We start from the raw sequence: 17,792 nt of genomic DNA, 5'->3' as shown, positions 1-17,792 counted from the left end.
AACTTGATACCCTAATGAGGGCAGTGCAAATTGTTACAATTATGTTGTAATACAGTTGCTTATTTGTTAAAGTTGATGCTGCACAGACCCTATGGTCTAGAATTTCCACCCCTAGAATTCTATGCTAGGAGACATGCTTAAGAATGTTCCTGGCAGCATTGTTTGCAATAACAAACAAAACAAAAAGTCGTGGAATCAACTTGTAAAATAAATAATGGTTTATACATATATATATATATGCATATATAATATTTATACACATGCCATATTGATGGCATACACCAATGAAGATAGATGAACTATAGCTGCTTAATGTTGAATCTCGTAAAAATAAAGTTAAGCACAGAGAAGCAAATTAGAGGGTATATTATGATGGATTTTAAAATAAATGATTAAAAATGTGAAACTAAGCCATTTATATTTATGTAAATCCTTGTATAGATAAACACTTTTGTATTTGCATTTTTATAGTTTTAAATATACAAACACACACACACATATATATATACTAACATGCATATTTAAAATTATTAAAATGCAAATAAGTTAGAAATAGGGTAGTTGCCTATGGTGGGGTCAGAGATTCATTTGATCAAGAAGAGACCCTCAGGGTTTCAGAGATGATATATTTCTTAGAGTATAGTACGTGCATATATTCTTTTCAGGGAGAAATTGAAGCTTCCCTTTATGAAATGGTTTAAATCATGACTCTTGATTAAATATCATAGAGAGAATACTGGAAGAATTACTACACTGAAAAGGTTTTTATGCACTTGAATGTGACTTTGATTTCTATGGGATTAGCTACATATAGCAATGATCATAATTGACTTCTCTCTACTGTGCAACTTCAGTGAACTGAGGTTTTATTTTGGGGGGAAGCCATTCAAATGACTTGACATTTTTGCGTTGTGTAATTTCACTTGCCAAAGATAGAAAACATGTTTTGATCAGAGTTTATACACATAAACACACACCCAACTCAAATACACATATACACCCAACTACCAGAAGATGTTACACTTAAATATGTTTTACTTTAAACATACCACCTTCCATTTCCTTCTTGCTATTTGAAACACAGCGATGCCTAGATAATCAAAGATCCTTGTGTTCCTCTCTTTGGATAAAAGCCAATCTTATGCTTTTGTTTACAAGCAGAGAACAGTAAATAATTTTTAAAATGAAATACTTGAAAAGAAATGAAGTCATTATCAACCTGCTGAATAAGGCAGCAATTCATATTATCCTGGACCACAAAGGTCTTTAGAAACAATGAATAACAAGCCTAATTGCCACTGTAGTCATTAGAAAACACATTAAAATGTTTACTCAGGCTTACTTAACAACAAAGTACAATAACGGGTAGATTTATGTATAATGAGGGATTCCAGTTTCTATACAATATGGCTCTGAGCCCCAAATCCTTTATGCCCTCTATGTGCTTTAAAGGTGAGCCTGCTAGTTGCTATTTCTAAATCCAACACCCTAAGCTAGTTTTTCCCCACCATTGTACGTTTACAAATGAAACACAGAGGACACATAGGCAAATACCTCCTGCCAGTCAGTGGCCTAGAAAACCCAGACTGTTCTCCTGCCCTGGTGAGCTGGGTGAAATAATAAGAATGCAATTCCTGTTAGCATTTTTTATTATTGGCATTTTTTATTATTTTCCTTATGATTGAAATTTTGTTAAGTGATTCACATGGACTACTTCACTTAATCCCTTCTAAATTAATGATTTGTTATATCACCCCTATTTTACAGTTGAGGAAACTGAGGCTAACGCCAGTCAGCACAGCCATCATCAAAAAAGCTATAAACAATAAATGCTGGAGAGGATGTGGAGAAAAGGGAACCTTCCTACACTGTTTGTGGGAATGTAAATTGGTACAGCCACTATAGAAAACAGTATGGAGGTTCCTTAAAAAACTAAAAACAGAGCTGCCATATGATCTAGCAATCCCCCTCCTGTGTGTATATCTGGAAAAAAACATGGTTCAGAAGGATACATGCACCCCTATGTTCATTGCAGCACTGTTTACAATAGCAAGACAAGAAAGCAACCTAAATATCCATCAACAGATGAATGGTAGAGGAGATGTGGTGTATACACACACACACACACACACACACACTGGAATATTATTCAGCTATAAAAAAGAATGAAATAATGCCATTTGCAGCAACGTGGATGGACCTAGAGATTATTATACTAAGTGAAGTAAGTCAGACAGAGAAAGACAAATATATGATATCACTTATATGTGGAATCAAAAACGGATACAAATGAACTGATTTACAAAACAGAAACAGACTCTCAGACTTTTAAAAAAAGAAAAAAAGAGTTTAAAGAACTTGGACGTCTACATGGTTACCACATTGCAAGGTGGAGGCACAAACCCAGTTCTTGAACTTTAGTTCCCAGATTTTTAATCACCATTTTGTCCCTTCTTGTTCCTCTTCCCTCCAATGTCTCCTTCACAGGGAAGCCTTTCATTAAATGACCACTCAGGCTGAATGTAGCTGCTCTGAGTCACTCCCAACAGCATAGCCTAGTATATTCTTCATAGCACTAACCCTTACCTGTAATTACCTTGCTTACTTGCTTGTTATCCGTCTCTCCCTGGGGTCAGTCAAGACCTTACCTATCACATTCAGCACTGTGCTTGCCTTGCCACAATAGTCTAGTGTTTACATAAGTGCCCTGTAGGTACTTGTTGAAACAATGAATGATTGTTTGCTGCTTACTCCCCACAGATAACACTTAAAACCTTTAAATCCCATATGACTAGCTGCCTGTATATGTTTACACCAGTGATTTCACATATACCTTTAATGTAACATATCAAAAAGTGAACTCGTTTGTATCATTCCAGTAAATAAAATGATTAGCCTCTTATTTCTCAAGTTTTAAACCTGTCATTTTGTTTCTTATTTCTTCTATCCCAGTATACTTCCAAAGTAATAATTTGTGTAGATTCAACCTTCTAAATAACTCATGGCGCCTTCCACATCTCTTCATTCATTGCAGTATCTATAGCTAAGGCTGCCAATTGTATTTCACTTGAATGTTATAATCAGCTTTTTATGACCTTGCCTTCCTGAGATCTGTTCTCCATACTGCAAGTTGAAAGGTGTTTATTTAGCCCAATAAGTGCAGAAGTCGTCTGTTTACAAGAGTTTGTTGGGTCTGCATTGTTCTCAGAAGGAAATCCAAATTATTTTAACATGGCTCATGAAATTTTAAATATCTAAATTCTATTTCTTCCTTCTCTCTAGCCCTCATTAGGATTGCTCATCTTACACTAACTAAGCTTTATAGAGTAATGGCCGAGAGCACAGATTTCTGATTCAACTTTCCTAGATGACAAATGGAGATTTATCCCCTTCTTAGTTGTGTGAGATGGACACACTGCTTAATCTTTCTATGTTCCCGCTCCTTGACAGTAAACTGCAGGGGTGGTGATGGTGATAATGGTTGCACCTACTCAATAAGGAGATGTATTAAGTGAGTAAATAATGTGAAGCAGTGAAACAAGGTAATTGGTTTGTCAACTCTTTCTGTGTAGCTTGAGAGCCCTATTTTTAGATCTGTGAACTATCATTTCTCTTATATCCATGTAGTTTTGCAGTGTAGACTTTGCTGTCCTAAAGTTTTGCCTAAAAGCTCTGCTCCTATTTATGCGATCTCCTATTTATCTTCCAGATTTTCATGTAGGCATTACCACTTCCGGTGAGTGTTAGCTTAATTCTTGATAAAAGATTTGATGTTTCTTCCATGGGGTCTCTTATAAAGAACTCACCTGTAAACTACTCTTTCTGTAAGCACCTGTCACAATGTTTTATCATTGTTTGTTTCTTGTTTTTATGCCTCCCAGAATGTTAGCTTCTTAGACTTGGAGACTGTGCATTGCACATGAATATATATCATTCTAACACAGTTCCTTATACAAGAATACACTAGTCAAATGTCTACTAAAACCAACCCAAAAGAGTTTACATAACAGGCTAATTGCTAAAAGAGAAAATTCCACATGGAAGCAAGATCTTTGGATGTTATTTCTCATTTTATTAAAAGGATTGACTAGGAGTAGAAGTGGGGCATCACATATGACGTCAGTCCTTACTTCCTCACCTTCACAACAGGATTCAATTTTAACAAAATACTGGATGTCATTTCTCTCCAGGCGGATAAAAATATTAGAAATGCATGATATGGCTTTTCCCCTAGGGGGATATGTGCCGTTCTGACACTGGTTTTAGTTCAGGAATTAGGAGATCCCATTGACTGTAATATTGACTTAAGTGGAAATATTGTTTGTGAATAAAGTTCTTCCTGAGATTTGATAAGACCACAGGAAGCTGTGATGAGATAAGATGCATCTACTTCTACAATCTGTGACCAACTTAACGTCAGCTCATTTTTTTTTTTTTTTGTAGAAGTAGGTTGAGAAATGAATGCAGTCTTACCATATAATATTTTCTGTTTCTGAGAGAGAATCAACTCTTTCCTCAATCTGTAGTATACTTGAGATAATGCAAGAAATTAGCAATGCCATGTGAAAGATTTATCAACCAGAATGGCAATCCTTTGCTGAAAAAGTTGATATTGTTAGTTTTGTTGGATTAGTTTGAGTTAAGTGACCTCATTGTATTACATGATCAATGCAAATCTCACTACTTTCAAGGTAAAAACATTTATTGTTTGTTTAATAAGTACTAGGCTTATACCATACACATTTATTGACTGAATTTAGACTTCATAAAATCCCACTGGTACAAATGTTATTAAATCCATTTTACAGATTAATAGCCCAATATGGTCCTTTTTAAAGGTTATCCTCCTCAATCTCCTCCCTCCCTCTCTTTTCCTTAAGAAAAACATACTAGTCATTGACAACCGACTGGGTCCTCCATTCCAATAAATTTAATATTGATCTTGACCTTTCGCCCCTCTAATTTTTACTACAATTTTCCTTCAATTGAAACATCACATCTATACAGCCAACCCAAAATTTTATTGACCAGAGCTAAATACAGTACTTAAAGACAGAATTAGAACTGTGGCAAAACATAATGTATTCCAGAGCCTCATGTAGTGTTTAGCCTGGATGGGAAGATGAACATTGAATATGTTTTTAAATATAAAAACACATAATAACAAGTTGCATGTAATATACAAGAAAAATGAAGCTAGTTAGTAGACAGGGTGAGTAGGATTAATATTGATTAAGGTCAGGAGAAACTACTCTGAGTTGCATTTGAGGTCATGACTCCTGCTTGAATCCTTACCTTCACCTCATACTATTATACTTAGATTTTAATTTCATGGAATATTTTTATTTATTCGAAACATGTCTAATTATTAAAGATTAAGAGGGGCAATTTTGACACTGTGTGTATCCAAACTCTCGTCTTTTAACACTTTGTGCATTCAACTACCTTTCAATGATTTTATGTCTTCTAGATAAAATACAACATTCATTGCAGTATTTTAAAATTCTCTTTAGCCAAAGCATAAGGGCAGTTTACTGCAATTAGAGAATACAAAGGCAAACTTGGGGACATTTTATTTCTCCTCTACTTTTCATATTAATATAATCTCTCATTTTATTTGTTAAAAAAAAAAAAAAAACTACCAATAATGTTTAGTAGCATTACGTTAAAAGACAGCAAACAAATATAAACCGACTTTGTGAAAGGTACCATCTTCATTCAATGCCCCGGCAATTTCAACAGTTTACTTCCCAGAGTGTTTTGAATATTGTGTAAATGTAGTCTAGCTTTTAGCAACAGAATTAATTTAAATATGGAATGCCTCTTGAACCCATTAACCATTTTCATTAATGACTTCTAAATAGCAGATTAACAGGCAAACACTTAATTACTGTCTCCTTTTTTAATCAAGCAAGCAATTCTAATACAAACTGACAAGGCACTTATTTAGGAAGCTACTTACTTTAAATAGGTACTGACAGTTCCAAAGATTTTCTTCTAAGCCTATGAAATGTACATAGGAGATGAAAAGCAAACAATACATTTGAATAATAATTGGGGGAAAAAACTGTTTTCCATTACTTTCCATTTTCAAATTTTAAAAGTTCCAGTGTAGATTTCACGTTGACGTCTGAGGCAACGAGATGCTGTGAGTTAATGAGAAATGCCATGAGTTATGGCAAAAGGATCTGCCTAAGGAAAACCACCTTCCCAGTAGGTCTCAGTGAGAGTTAATTTATCAGTTGACCACAGGTTGAGATCTAGTGGTCAGCCTTTTCTTGAATGAAAGCTGGGTTGTTAGTATGTTGATAAATGGGCTCAATTTCTCCAGGCAGGATTCACAATATCCAGTCCCACAGAAACTGGTGTAAAAACTTGCCTTCATAACTGTAAAATATATTATTGGCATTCTATTATTTAAAAAAGATAGTTGTATCCTTCAACCATTGATTTTTATTCCTGTTAGTAAGCCTCATGGGATGTTCAATTATATTTGGAATAAGATATACCAGTTATATAATTTGAATTTTTATTAGTATCAGGCTAAGTATCCACCAATGACCATTTTATTGATAGAGGTAGCAGGAATTGGCTTACAGACTTTACACAATAAATGTTTAAAGCTTCTACAAATATAAAAGTTTTACAGACCAATGATAACGTCCTCATTTTGAGTATTTAATATATTCTAGCCATGATGTTAAGCTGATTGTTATTTTATAAAACAGCATTATCAAGTGAAATCAATATACCTAAAAGGAGGAAACTAAACAAGTGCAGTAGACATAGACCACATTTATGATTGCCTTTAATCTTTTGAACTTTCTTCCAGATTTTGAATAAATCTTCACTTTATGAGATTTGCCTCTCAAGGTAGAAGTCAGACTTTATTAGTTTGTCCTCTCTTGCCATTAGGGATGGACTGTATCCTTTGCTTCTCTGGGCAGATAAACCATTATGAGACTTTGTTTTGAGGGGGCTCTGTGGGGAAGATGATGAGCATGAAATCCATCTTTGGGAACATACATGTTGGAGGGGACATACATGTTGGAGGTTCTTAAAGAGCAGCAGGAGTCTGTCTTGGGCTGGTGATGTTTACTTTTCGTATCTCAATCTCAAAATGCAGTTGCATATTGTTTCTTGGCACATAGCTTCCAGCTAGTTTTTCTCATTTCCCTGAAGATTTTGAGAGCTACCTATTGTTCTCTAATAAAATTTCTGCCTATACAGTTCAGAGTGGATTCTGTCGTTTGCAACTAAGAATCCTAACTGACATTTCAAAGTTGCACAGATTTTGCAGCTATTACTCAAAAATTTCCCCCAAACTTCAATCTATGTTTCTCTGAGACTAAAATCTGTGTGTATGTGTGTGTACATTGCCTTAACAATCATCCCACAGAAATAACCCAGTTGTCCACTGTCTTCAGCATTCTGAGATACGTGTAACAGGCTTATTTACAAAATTACTAAGATATCCTAAGAAAATTTTTATGGTAGTACAAATTATTAGTTTAAATGTGTTTTCTTCACAAACTACTTACATTGCTCTCAGGATTCCCATGCTGAGCTCCCATATGTAGTGCTTGCAGTGAGTTTATATATGTGTACGTGTGAACACACACACAATTTGGAAAACTCTAAATGACTTCTGTTGTGTAAGGGTATTTCTACTCACGCTAACGTATTTTTTAAAGACTTGTTGATATTCTATTTACATAGGATGAAGTGACAGTTCTGTAGGAATTTAAGTTGCTAGAAACCTTAAACTCACAAGAAACTCCTTCAGAGTTTCCACAAGGACTTTTATTTATTGTTTTATTCTCTCTTAAAGCTTTTAAAATAATTCTAGAGTTGCTGCATTCATAGTACTTCTTAAAAACTCCAACAGTCTTGGAATGAATATTGAACAGTATTGTTATAAAAGGTTTTGTTACACATATATAATATTTCAACCATATAATGGATTTAAACATTTCTGTCAACTCATTTTTTTATTTGAACATTAATAGTGTTTATGTGGAATAAAAATTCTTTCAACTTACAAGTGATCTTGTACAACAGACTGTTTCTAAGCACCTCTATTTCTAGGTGCTAACCTGTTTTACTTTGCTCATTGAGTAAATTTAGTAGTTCTTCTCCTAAATATGTGAATCTCTTTCAATATGTAGCTATTAATAATACCAAGGAATAACACTGACCAGATAGATTTTTGTGTTTAAAAATAGTTTCAAGAACTTCAGAAAATACTTTTTAATTAGAAAAAAAAAGGTGTCTTAAATAGTAAGTTGGTTAAGAACATACTGTATTTTTAAAATAAGCTTTTTATTTTAGAACAGTTTTAGATTTACAGAAAAATTCTAAGATAGTAGAGTTCACATATGCCCCCACACCTAGTTTCCCCTATTTTACCTTAAGATGTTTTTTTGAAATTAATATTAATAATACAATTAATATTACTGTATTAACCAAATGTATACTTTATTCAGATTTCTTTAACTGTTGTATAATGTTCTTTCTTCTGTTCCAGGGTCCAATGAACGTTACCACATTACATTTAAAAGCATTGTTCCTCATCATTAAATCTGATACTAACTAGATTTTTCATGCCTTTTTTTGTTGTGTTGTGGTAGTTCCGTGCTATTTCTAGTTTGCTCGGGTTTTGTTTTTTATCGTAAAATGGTGTTGGATTTTATTACATGCTTTTCTGCATCTGTTGGTATGACTATATGACTTTTCTCCTTTAGTTCCTTGGTTTAGTGGGTTACATGGATTGATTTAAAAATGTGGACCAGCCTGGCGTATCTAGAATGGATATCATTTAGTTTTTGTGTGTAACTGCTTATACATTGTTGAATATGATTTGCTAATATTTTGTTGAAATTTTGCATCTATGTTTGTGAGAAATATTGGTCTATAGTTTTCCCTTTCTAATGTCTTTATCTGGTTTTATTATCAGGGATGCCCCTGACTGGCATCAGGGAAGTTTGCCCTCTGTTTTAATTTTTGGAAAGATTGTGAAAAGTTAGTTTTTCTTTCTTAAATGTTTGTTAGAATTCACCTGTAAAATATTTGGGCCTGGTGCTTTCTTTTTTTAGAACATAATTAATTATTCATTTAATTTCTTTAATAATTATTGGGCTATGCAGGTTATTGGTAGCTCCTTTTGTGAAATTTGGTAGTTTGTGTCTTTCAAGGATTTGTTTCATTTCATCTAAATTATAAAATCTGTGAGCATAGAGTTTTCTTAGTATACCTTTATATTTCCTATGTCCATGGGGTCAATAGTAATGCTTCCTCTTTAATTTCTGATAGTGGTCATATGTATCTTCTCTCTTTAATTGGTTTGTCTGGTAGAGGTGTATAATTTTATTGAAATTTTTGAAGAAGCAGCTTTTGATGTCATTAATTTTCCCTATTTTCATTTTGATTTTCTATTAGTTTTTTTTACTTGCTTTAGTCTTGAACTGCTTTCCTTCTCTAGTTGCCTAAAGTGCAAGTTTAGATTATTGATTTTAGATCTTTCTTTTGTTCCAGCAGACATTTAATGCTGTAAGCTTCCCTCTAAGCACTGTTTGCATTGCATCCTAAAGATATTGTTTCATTTTTAGTTTAATTTAAAATATTTTTAATGTTATGTCTTCATGGATCATTTACTCTTCTGTTATTATGTAGTGCCCCTCTTTATTCCTGATAATTGTCCTGTTCTAAAGTTTGTTCTGTGTGAAGCTAATATAGTTACTTCAACTCTTTTTTCCATGAGGGTTAGGATGTCATATCTTTCCATCCCTTTAACTCTATCATATCAGAATCTTTAAAGTGGGTTTCTTGCTGACAGTATACAGTTGTGTCCTGTTTATTCCACTCTGACAATCTATCTTCAATTGGTAACTTAAAGTAATTCACGTTTAATGTGATTACTGATATAATTGGATTAATACCTACAGTATTTGTAACTGTGTTCTATTAGTTGCATTTGTTTTTATTTCCCCCTTTTTTCCTTCTGTTTTAAAATTGAATGTTATAAAATTCCACTTTATCTCCTTTCTTAGCTTATAAATTATATTTCATTTAAAAATCTTTTAGTAGTTGCCCTACAGTTTCCAATATACGTTTTTAAAGTCTGATTTGAATTAACACAATACGGCTTCGTGTGTAGGGTAGGTGTCTTAGTACAGGCATTCCTTGTTTTATTGTGCTTCACTGTATTGAGCCTCAGTGTTTTTTTTACAAATTGAAGGTTTGTGGACACCCTGTGTTGAGCAAGTCTATGGACATAATTTTTCCAACAGCATTTGCTCACTTTGTGCCTTTGTGCCACATTTTGGTAATTCTCAAACTATTTGAAACGTTTGTATCGTATTTGTCACCGTGATCTGTGATCAGTGATCTTTGTTATTACTGAATAAATCAGGTACTACTGCTAGCCACTTAGAAAGTCAATTACATACTCATAAATGGTAGAGGAGAAAGGTGCCTTTAATCAGATCCTGGAGATCGTGGACTCAGCATCCAACCAAAAACCATTTCCCAAGATTCTGCTCAGCTATAAAACTTTTTAAAGAGAAACAGAAGTAATCTCAGTTAATCATTGAGATGGGGGTCACAGTCTTTTCCATCCCCCACAGTGTGCAGGCTGTGATTTTATTCACACAGTTTGTTCAGGAGATTACTGAAGGGGAAGAGATAGTGGTCATCCGTTAGTTCCTTATTCTTCATTTCTACTTCTTTGATCTATGGAAAGAATCAACAAGTTAGGCAAGGTATTGTGTGGTTAAAACATTTGAAAGGTGTGCTTGGGCCAGAGATGAGTTGAACATGGGGTTGCCTGGTTTAAAAGTTAGTTACAATATTGCTTTACTAAAGTGACAGGAAAAGGGGCTTCCTGCTGAGGGTGGTTTCCTGTAAAGAGCTGTTTACAGTGTTACTCCTGGAAAAGATTATGACTTGATAATTCATATGGTTGGCATTTTTTAGCAATAAAGTGTTTTAAAATTAAGGTATGTACACTGTTTTTTTGTTTTGTTTTTTTAGACGTAACACTTTTGTACATTTAATAGACTACAGTATAGTGTGACCATAACTTTTATATGTACTGGAAACCAAAACGTTGTGTGACTCACTTTATCATGGTGATCTAGAACTAAACTCACAATGCCTCCAAGGTATGCCTGTAATCCCAGTTCCTCCCTCTCATCTTTTATGGTATTGATGTCATTCACCTTTATTTATTCCTTCTCTGATGTTCTTCTTTATATAGAGCAAGTTTCTGATCTATGTAATTTCCTTCTCTATGAAGAAAATTTTTTGATCTATCTTGGAGGATAAGTCTCCTGAAGATGAATTCTATGTTGTTTGTCTGTTTTTGTGTGTGTATGTTTTGTGTTTTTTTTTGTTCTGAGAATGTATGTTTTCTTTTTTGAGAATTTCACTGGATACAGAATTCTAGGTTTTGTCTTTTGTTCTTTTTTTTTGTTTTTGTTTTCCAGTGCTCTATAGATTTTACTGCACTCTGTTTCCCTGGTTTTTAACAAAAAGTCCAGTGTCATTCTCATCCCTCTTGAACTATGGGTCAGGTATTTCTCCACGACTGCCTGGCTTTTTCCAACATTTTCTCTTTACCTTTGCCTTTCTGTAGTTTGAATATGATATGTTTAATTGTAGATTTTTGGGGGGAGGAAGGGTAGTATTTATCCTTCTTGGTGTTTCCTGAGGTTCCTGGATCTGTGATTTGTTATGTTAATAATTTTGAAAAGGACTCAGCCATTTCATATAACTTCAAATATCAATACTTCTGCTTAATTCTCTTTATTCTCCTTCTGGTGTTACAATTAAACTGACATGACATCTTTTGAAATTGTCATAGTTCTTGGATGTTCTCTCTTTTTTTTAATCTTTGTTTTTCTTTTTGCATTTCATTTTAGGAAATTTATGAAGCTTCAGTAAACCTATCGTCAAGCTCAATGGTCTTAGCTGTGCCAGTCTGCATTAGCTAACAGCATTCATTTCTGATACCCTGTTTCTGATTTCCAGCATTTCCTGTTAATTCCTTCTTAGAGATTCCATCTCTCTGCTTACATTACCCTTCTGTTCTTGCATGTTATATTAATTTTTTCTATTAAAGCCCTTAAAATATTAATCATAGTTATTTTAAATTATGTGTCTGAGTTTCAATATCTGACTTGTGAATCTGGTTCTGATACTTGCTTTGTCTATTTACAGCATGTTTTTTTCTTGCATTGTATTTTTTTAATGAAAGCCAAGCATGTTTTATCTGGTGATAAAGGCTGAGGTAAATACTCCATCAGTGTGAGGTTTTAATGTCGATTTCACTAGAACCTGGGCCTTGTGGAATGTTTGCTATAGCTCTACGTGTGGGAAGCTTCCAGTTACTCTAGTTTCTTTGTTTTGTCTCCTTTCTTGACTTTGTGCTTTACTTTTTACCTGGTTACTGTGGGAGGAAAATTGAAATGGAGTCGGTATGGCTAAGAGAGCTCTCTAAAGCAGAGCTAGGAGACCACCAAAGAAGTGTGACTAGTGCACGTCTCAGCCTGGATGGAATCTGACCTTTTAACCGCTTACTGTCCTAGTGAGGGCATCGAAAATATCTGCCAGAAACTCAAGATACTTATGGAACCTTTCCCCTAAAATAACTCATAATTCCTTTAGGACAAATATTTCCTGACTTGTGTCAGAGTCGATCCCAGTTCTCAATGGGCAACTTTGTGGCTTTACAAGCTCCCAACTTTTTCTCTTTACCAAAATACTTTTTTGGTTTTAGCCAAATTGCAATTCTTAGGACCCCAACTAAAGCTCTTTGTTCTTCATGACCTCAATACCAATTATTGTTTGATCATAAATACTCATCCTCAGAGACAGTCTGCATGTAGCAGTCATTTCTGCTATGAACTACTGTGACTATATAGGAGCCCTGTTGGTGTGGTATTAAGGTGTGGGGGATGGAGGAAGTACTCAGTGATCATAGGTTAGATCTGTCCTTCAGTGGACCTATGACTCTGGAAAGTGCCTTCACAAGTATTTTTCCATCAGATAGGGCTTTTTCATCTTAGCAAGACAGGAATGCTAGAGAAGTGCTTTCTCCCCTACTAAGATAATACCCTAGAGCATTCTTGGTCCCAGGAGAGTAGGTCTTTGTTATGGAGTGTGCTGGTGTATCTCACAATGATTTATGCCCCTTCCCTGGCCAGAAACGCTAGAGGATCTGTCTTTGATCTTCACACTGAGGAATGTGTGAGATTCCTGGAAGTAAGACTCAGAGAAGGGTAGCCTTTCTGTGACTGTGGACCCCATGAGTTTTGTATTTTCTGATGCTAGTCCTCAGCATTTTGTCAAAACTACCATGTACCCTCACGAAACCAGCATTCCACTGAAGAAGACAAAACAAACATGCAAGGTGCTCACTGGGGATAAGGAGGAAAAATAAAACAGGGAGAAAGGATACCTTTTTCTGACAGTTGTGATAGTTAAAACCTGAAAAAAAAAAAAAAAGAGAACAACAGAGGGACAAGCTAACCTATGGCATACTCTCACCTAATAGGTATCATTTTTAAAGACTGCTATGGCCACATTCATGCTAACAGATAAAAATGTCCAAAACATTAAGTGAAAAAGAGGCAATTGCTGTGAGATGCACAACATGCTATCAGTTTGGTTCTTTGTTACCAATGTCTAATTTAAATGCATTTCTGTCAGTATGATACCAATTCTTGAAATCTGAGGTTTACTTTAATAAAACACTATTTGCATTTAAAAAAAAACAAAAACAAAAACCTACCATGTAAGTATTCTGTAGTGTGAGCCCTGACAGTGGACTTTTGGTTTTGTAATGCAAGTGCTGACTTAAGCTTTGATTGCAAGGCATCTACTTCAAGGAAGGCTATCTCTAATAAACACATTGGCAGCCACAAGAGGAGATAAAGAGCCAGGACATCTTTCTCTCACCACAGGCTGTGAGGCCCCTTCATTTTAGAGATCCTGATTGATTTCTGGGCTGCTTATTTTACTTTTCTTTTCTTCTCTCTTCCTATGCTTAAAATTCCCTCTTACTTGCCAGTACTGAGCCCATGAAACTCTCGACCTCCACCCTTGACCTCAGTAAAAGCAGCACCCCAGGCCCACTCTCACTCTTTCTCCCTCTACCCAGGACCTTGCTGTGTGCCCCCTGCTGTGCCTTATACACTCCAGGGCTTAGAAGTGATAAACTCTTTTTCTTCAAGTCTTCCTAATGGTTATTGCCGAAGGGCATCTTGCAGTCATAATAAGAACCACAAGGATTGGTCTCAACATTGGTTTGGAAAGAGTGGCTGTCCAGGGAAGCTTACCTGGGCCCAGGTGAGAGCCCCCAGGCATTTCTAGCACAATAGCATCACTATCAATAGGTTGAGACCTGCACAGAACAAGTTCCAGCTAGTTTATGGCTCCCACAGCTGTGCTCCAAGTAAGCTTATCTCAGCTGTGACTCTGGATTCACCTGTCTCCAAATATCAGGGTGGCAGTTTGTCCTGGAACTGGGTTCTTTGATGGGTCTGAGAAGTCATTAATTTTCAGTATGTTCAGCAGCTTCTTATTATAAGGATGGGAGTGATTACATCTAAGCTCGATAGTTGTTCAAGCTAAAAGAGGAAGTCTGCACATATTAAACTTGAAAATACAAGAATAGTAAAAGATGTTTGCTATTTCTTCTCCATCCTGCTCTCATATAACTGATAGCAGATTAAAAAATTCCCATGAACTTCTATCCAGTTAGACATTTTCTCAGTCAAAATGAATATTAATTATGAGTAGTTTAAAATTTTCCTAGAACTAAAAACTAAGGCGCTACTCTAATATCTACCTAATGCAGAGACTTGTATAGGTATTAGTAGAGCTTTTTACTATTCTTATGACATTCACAGCCTGTTTTGTTTAAACAGAACTTTGTTCACTCATTCATTCGCTGGTTTCTTCTTTTAAAAATTTATCATGTATCTTCTCTTTCTGGAACTGTCACAGGCACTTGAAATACAGAGGTGAACAAATACCTCCATGTGAAAGCATCTATAGTTTTCTCTGTCATATCTACAGGTAAAGACACATCTTTCAGTTCTCCCTTCTCATCTCACAAGGACCTTTCAACAAAAGTTGACATAGTTTTAGGGCTGGTATGTAGTATGTAGATGTCTGTGAAAAGTGAAAATGTGGGGTTTGTTTTATAAAAAATATAAAGTGCTTTTAAAGGTACTAAAATCTAAAATTTTATCTTTTCATGTAGTTTCTTTCCTGTCATAGTGTTTGTTTTCTATTTAATCCCTTTTCCAAATAAAAAATTAAAAATTTACATTCTTGAATGAATTTTATCACTTATCTTCATATTGTTCAAAGGCAGTTTTGTTGACCTTAAGTAAATAGACTGCCAGTTACTTCTTTAGTGAAAATGGGCTTACTTGGGATCAGCATTAAAGAACTGACATTTGAGGTCTGCAACTCTGGTGGCCCAGGTGCAATTTTTGCACGAAAAGGAAGAGGAGAATTCTTTTTATGGAAGGGAAAAGGAAGTTCTGAGGCCTATGTAAACAAGGCATCCCCTGCAGCAACTGAGTTTGAGGTATAATGGCTTTCCATTTGCGAAGTTGTGATGATCTTTCGTTGGCTGAGTTCTTGCTGGAGGAAGAGGAAGTCTGTCTTATTCCTGTTGGGCTCTGCTATCATCATAGAACATGAGAGCTTTCCCTTTGGGCCTCCTGACTCTATTTTAGTTGAGGTTTCTCCTTATTAATTTTTACAGATTTAAAAACAAATATAAGAAATTTATTTCATATGTGGAATCATTTAATTTATACAGCTTGTATTTTGTTGCTTATGTGTGCATATGTATTTTGTTATTACTAAAACAGTAGGATCATCGCATAATATAAATAAACTGTTCTTATTTCACTTCTTAATATGCATTCTACCAGTGCTCTGTACCTTTGATTTAAACATAAGTAAGGAAGGACTGAAGGTAAAATGAATTATGGATTGCCCTATCATTCCATTTTCTCATGTCATTTTTTCCGCAACTTTATTGAGGTATAATTGACACATGAAAATTGTATATGTTGTACAATTTTAGGTTGTTTAAGGTGTGCAACATGATGTAATATACATACATGTTGTGAGATGATTACTACAACCAAGTTAATTAACATATCCTATCACTTCACATAGTTATAATCTTTCTTATGTGGTGAGGACAGTTAAGATCTACTCTATTAAGAGACTTCAAATACCCAATAGTGGGGAGTGGCCAAGATGGTGGAGTAAGAAGATACTGAGCTCACCTCTTGTCACAGGTACACCCAAATCACAACTATTTACAGAAAAATCATTGCTGAAAATGACCTGAAGAATAGCAAAAAAATTTTCCATAACTTGAGATATAAAGAAGGAATCACGATTAGATGGATAGGAGGGGTAAAGATACAGTACACACCCTTGGGTGGGTGTGGCCCACAAACAGGAGGCTAATTAAAATTGCAGAGGTTTTCCCCAAGGAGCGAGGGATCCAAACCCCACGGTAGGCTCCCCAGCCTGGGGTTCCTGTACCAGGAAAATGAGCCCGCAGAATATCAGGCTCTGAAGGCCAGCAGGGCTTGGGTACAGGAGAGCTCAGAAATCTGTAGGAAAGAGACACTCTGTTCTTAAAGGATACGCACAAAATCTCACACTCTGAGACCCAGTGCGGAGGCGGTGACTTGAAGGAATCCTGGATCAGATCCACTTGCTGATCTTGGAGAGCCTTCCAGAGAGACAGGAGGCCACCCACTGGGACTCCCCCTGGGGACATAGACACTGGCAGCTGCCATTTTGGGGAAGTTGTCCCACTGTGAGGACACTGTGGCTGGAAAGTAACGTTTTAGAGTCCTCCCTCTAAATTACTAGTATGGGGACCTCGCCCCACCAAAAACTGGTTGTCACCAGTCTGGGACCCCTCAGGCTGAGCAGCCAGTCTCATGGGCCCAACCCAGCAACCCGCAGGCCAGCACCAGTCCTTGGCTCCCCCGTGTCACCCAGTAAGTCACCTGGGGGAGTGACCTGGACCTGGAACTACTCCCAGAGGGCCCAGGACTATAGTCAGGACCCCCCATATACAACAAGAGCTGCCTTGGGACCTGGCCCTACCTACCAGTGGGCTGCCCTGGCACCAGCCCCCGGACTCCCCAGGCTATGCAGCCAGCTGCTCCAGGACCGACTTGCCCGTCAATGGCCAGCAGCTCTGTACCAGGCAGGGCCTGGCAGCAAACAGGGCTGCGGATGAGTTCGCTTATCAGCACACCCACGGTGGCTGGCCCCACCACAACAGAAGGGCTCACCGAGCCCACGTAGGGGGTATCATAGATCATGTAGGGCAGTGTGCTTCTGAGCCCCATAGGACATCTCTTACATAAAGCTATTTCTCCAAAATCAGGAAATATAACTGACCTCTCATGTATAAAGGTAAACACAGAGAATTAGGCAAAACGCTGTGACAAGGGATTATGTTCCAAATTAAGGAATAAGGTAAAATCCCAGAAGTAAGTGAAGTAGAGATAAGAAATTTATCAAATAAAGAGTTAATGAAATCAAGAGAAGATGGATGATCACAGTGAGAAGTTTAACAGAAAATATAAAGGAGAACCAAATAGTGCTGAAGAATACAAGTGAAATTTAAAATTATACTGGAAGAAATCAAGAGTATATTAGATGATACAGAGGAATGTATCAGTGAACTGGAAGACAGTAGTGGAAATTGCCCAAGCTGAACAAAAATAATAGTT

Source organism: Hippopotamus amphibius, chromosome 3 (genome assembly GCF_030028045.1).
Source record: "Hippopotamus amphibius kiboko isolate mHipAmp2 chromosome 3, mHipAmp2.hap2, whole genome shotgun sequence".
Lineage (NCBI taxonomy): Eukaryota > Metazoa > Chordata > Mammalia > Artiodactyla > Hippopotamidae > Hippopotamus > Hippopotamus amphibius.
The sequence above is the reverse complement of the archived record's forward strand: the minus strand, read 5'-3'. Positions refer to the sequence as shown.